The sequence below is a fragment of the Penaeus monodon genome, chromosome 16, assembly GCF_015228065.2.
Source record: "Penaeus monodon isolate SGIC_2016 chromosome 16, NSTDA_Pmon_1, whole genome shotgun sequence".
Lineage (NCBI taxonomy): Eukaryota > Metazoa > Arthropoda > Malacostraca > Decapoda > Penaeidae > Penaeus > Penaeus monodon.
The window spans coordinates 48,580,945-48,586,668 of NC_051401.1; positions in this window are offsets into that span (position 1 = coordinate 48,580,945).

Here is a 5,724-nt window from a genome sequence, read left to right on the forward strand (position 1 = left end):
ATTAAAAATTTCTATTTCATAAAAATATAATTTTGAAAAAAAAAATATATTTTTTAATATTATTTATAAATTAAAATAATATATAATTAATATTAATTTAAATTTATTTATAATAATTTATTTATTTAAAAATTTACATAATTAATAAATAATTAAAAAAATATAAATAAAATTATTTATATTAATTAATAATAATTTAAGATTTTTTGAAATTTAAATTATTTTTTTTTTTTTTTTTTTTTTTATTAAATTGTATTTACGATATTTATTTAATAAAATATAATTTCAAAAAACATAATAATAATATTAATTTTAAAATTTAAAAATTTATATATAAAAATATAATATATTAAATAATATATAAAATTTATATATAATAAATTTAAAATAATAGATTATAAAAAATATATATTAAAATTTAGAATATATTAAAATTTTAAGAAATATATATAAATATAATAAATAAATATATATATATATATATATATTTTAGATATTATATAATATAATATTATAATAATAATATATATATAATATAAGATATATAATATAATAAAATATATTTTAAAATTAAAAATATATATATAATAATATTTTAAAATATAATATTATTTATATATTTTAATAAAATATATATAATATAATAAATATATATATATATAAATAATATTAATATATATATATATTATTATATATATATTATTATATTATATAAAAATTTAAAATATATATATATATATATATATAATATTATTAAATATTATTATAATATAATATATATTATATAATAGAAAAATAAAATTATCTATAATATAAATATATATATTATATATATATATAAAATTTATAATATAAAATATTTATTATATATAATATATAAAACGAAATATATAATAAAAAAAATTAAAAATAGAATATATTTAATAAAATTAAAAAAAAATTAGAAAATAAAATAAAAATTAAATTTTAAATAGAAAAAATTTATATAATAATATATAAATATAAATATAAAATAAAATATTATAAAATAAAAATTATTATATATTTATATATATATAAAATATATATAAAAATCTTTTTTGTAATAAATAATATATATTATATATATATATATATTAATATAAAAAATAATAAAAAAAGAAATTTAAAAAAATATAAAATATAAAATAAAATAAAATATATATATATATATATATGAAAATAAAATTTTAAATATAAATATAATATATATAAAATAAATATAATATAAATATAATAAAATATTTTATATAAATATATTTTAAATAAAATATAATAATAATATAATATATATTAAATATAATTATGATATATTATTATAATATATAAAATTAATATATAAGAAAATTTTAATAATAAAACCTTTAAAGGATAATAATAATAAATTTTATATATATAAAATATAGATAATATATATTATAATAAATAATATAAATAATAAATATTAATATATATATATTATTATATATAGAAATATATATTATATATATATATAATATAGTATAGAAATAAAATATTATATATTTTAATTATATATATAAAAATAAATATATATATATATATAAATTAAAAATATTTATATAAATAATTTATAATATATATAATATGATATATAAATTTTTAAATAAATATATATGGAAAAATAATATAAAATATATTGAATATATATAGAATATAATATTAATAATAGAATATATATTTTAGATTTTAAAAAAAAAAAGAGAGAAAATTATATATTATATAATATATAAAATATATAAAAATATAATAAATAAAGATTTAAAAGATATAAATATATATATAAAATAAATAATATGAAAATAAATAAAAAAGTATAGAGAATATATAGAGAAGATAAGAAATAAATTAATAGAATAATAATAGAATATTTTTAAAATTTTAAATAAAATAAAAACAAATAAAATAAATTTAAAAATAATAAAAGAAGAAGAATAGAAATAAAAATATAAAAGATATAATATATATATAAAAAATAATTATGAATATATATATAAAAATAAAAAAGATATATTTTATATATAAAATAAAATTTTTAGAAAAATTTAAAGATAAGATATATATACAATTATAATAATAAGATATATATAATTTTAAAAAATAAAAATAATCATAAAAAAATATTAGAAAAATAATAAATTAAATATATATAAAAAATATCAAAATAATTAATAATAAAATAAAATATAATAAAAATTTATCATAATAATATATAATATAAAAAAATTAAAAATATAAATATATATTATTGTGTATATATATAATATATATATATATAATATATAATTGGGGGGATATATATTACAATATATTATAAATTTATATATATTATTATATATATAATATATTTTAATATAATATATATATCATCCGCGTTTTTTCCCTTGGGCAAGGAATTCCCCCTCGAGCCGCCTGGGACGGGGGACCAAGTCAGCCCAATCAGGCGGGAAAAGAGAGGGTGATGGGAAGAAAAAAAAAAAAAAAAAAAAAAAAAAACACCGGGCGGAAGGCAATGGAAAAACCACGTCTAAATTCCCAAAAAAAACGGGAAGCACAGATCGCAAGCGCGGTGGCGAATGTTAGAGGTCGGATCAAGACGCACGACGGCAATCTGAGTTGAGGGTTTTGAGTCACCGACCGCCGCGTTTTTTTCCCCGGGGGAAAAAACTTACCTTTAGCCTGCTACCATGGGGGCCAGCCAGCCCGGTCAGTGCTGGTCCAAGCCCGGATAAAAAAAGAGAAGATACCTAAAAGGGAAAAACCGGGACTCTCCGTGGAAAGGAATGGGGACCCACCCGTACCACCCAAGACACAAACTGAAAACGCAATTTGAGTATCATGCGTGACCCCGCGGCCCGACATGAACCCACCGTTAAATGAATGAATAATATATATATAATATATATATATATATAAAATATAATAATATTAATATATATATCTATAATATATTATATATATATATATATATAATATATTTTATTATTTATATAATATTTAAATATATATATATAAAATGAAATTTTATATATATTAAAATATTATTAAAAACATATATATATAAATAATATATATATATAATATATTTTAATATATATATATATTATTATATTATATAATAAAAATATATATATTATATATATATATATATATAAAATATATATATTATATATAAAATTTTATTATATATATAAAATAATATAATATATATATAAAATTATATATTATAAATTGAAAAATTATATAATTTATAATATAATTAATATATATATATAATATATATATAAATATATCATATATATAAATATTTATATGAAATAATAAAAGATAAAAATATATAATATATTTTAAAATAAATATAGATAAATAAATATAATAATTAAATAATTATATATAATATAGATATAAATAATTTTCTATTTAAAAATATACTATATTATATTAATATATTAAAAATATAATATATAGAAAAAAATAATATATTTATATATATATAATAAAAAATTAAAATAAAACATATAAAAAATATATATATAAAAGATATTTGTATATTAAATATATAATATATATAAAAATTATTAAAATAAAAAATAATATATAAATTTTTATATTATATAATATATATTATAAGTTAATAATTATATATTTATATAATAAAACTATAAATATATATAAAATATTAAAGATAATATATATAAATAATAAAATTTAATTAAATTTTTATATATTAAAATATATATATAATATATATAAATATTATATATTATATTAAAATAATATAATAATATAATAAATTATATATAAAATATATATATTAAATATATAATTTTTATAGAAATATATATAAATATTATGATAATATTAATTAAATATATAAATTATTTTAAAATATATAATATAATATATATAATATATAAAATATATATATATAATATATATATAAATATTAATAAAAAAAAAAAAAAAAAAAAAAAAAAAAAAAAAAAAAAAAAAAAAAAAAATAATTTTTTTATTTATTTTTTTAATAAAATAGATATTAATAAAAATATTTTAAAAACAAAACCCCAAAAAAAACCCCCCCCCAAAAAAAAAAACAAAAAAAAAAAAAAAAACCTAAAATTTTTGGGACCAAATTTTTTTGATTCAAATTTAAAATTTAAAAAAATGAAAACAAATTATTTGTTTTTTAAAAAGAGAAAAAGAAAAAATAAAAAATTTGAAGATGGAAAAATTTTGGGGGAAAAAAAAAGGGGGGTTTAAACTTTAAAAATTTGGGAAAATTTTGGGTTTTTAAAATTTAAAAAAATTTTTAAAATTTTTTTTTTGATTATTTTTTAGTTATTTATTTTTTAAACACACACACACACACACACACACACACACACACACACACACACACACACACACACACACACACACACACGTAAAACAAACATCCAAACATACACAAAAACTCGACCACACGCTTACAGATTCACAGAACATTCTCTCAGACAACATCACCTGATAATACTACCCCTCTCCCCCCACTCCTTCGACACTCCCTACCTCCTTCGTTTCTAAAATACGAGATAACAAGATATATATTTAAATAGCCAAGTCTCCCCTCCCTTCGGCTGAAGCGTTGTCAATAAATGACTGCAGGTAACCGTGATACACTGCAGGTTATCTTCCTTGTCATGGCAGAGGAAATGTCACGACAGAGTCTGCAGTGGCGTCAGGTGCAGGGAGATAGCGAGGGAGGGAGACAAGGAGGGAGGGAGACAGGGAGGGATGCTGGCGGCGGTAATTTTGTGGCGAAGGTAGGAGAGAAGGTGGGGGGGAGGAGAAAGAGACGGAGGGAGATGGGAGAGAGAGGGGGGGAGGAGAGAGGGAGGGAGAAGGTGAGGAAGAGAGAAAGAGAAAGAAGGAGAGAGAGAGAGAGACGGGGCTAGAAAGAAAGGAGAGAGAAGACCGAGAGAATGGGAGAGAGATGCATAAACCCAGAGCATATTGAGAGATGGATTTGTGTGGATTGGTGTGGATAGATGAGAACCGGATAGAAGACAAGAAGTAGGAGGAGGAGAGGGAAAGGGGAAGAGAGAGGAGGAAGAAGAGGAGGAGAGGGAGGGAGGAAGAAGAGGAGGAGAGGGAGGGAAGAAGAGGAGGAGGGAGGGAGGAAGAGGAGGAGGAGAGGGAGGGAGGAAGAGGAGGAGGAGAGGGAGGGAGGAAAAGGAGGAGAGGGAGGGAGGAAGAGGAGGAGGAGAGGGAGGGAGGAAGAGGAGGAGAGGGAGGGAGGAAGAGGAGGAGGAGAGGGAGGAAAGGAAGAGGAGGAGGAGAGGGAGGGAAGGAAGAGGAGGAGGAGAGGGAGGGAGGATTAGGGGGAGGCGAGAGAATGAGAGGGGAGAATGAGCAAAGAGACGAGTGAGGAGATTAAGTAAGTAGAGGAGAGAGGAGAGAGTGAGAAAGAGAAAGAGACTATGCTAATAGCTATCATAACAGGATGCCGAACGCTAGTAGGCTTAGCAGGAATAATTCTGATGATGATAACAACACAAGTATGAAGAACAACAAAAGCGTGAGTATTGTTGGCTGCATCGTAGTAGTAGTATTAATACCAATGACAATCAAATTAATCCCTGGAGCTACTCTCCAATCGTCGTCAAGCCATTGAGATAATTGATAGAGAGAGGGAGAGAAGGTGAGAGA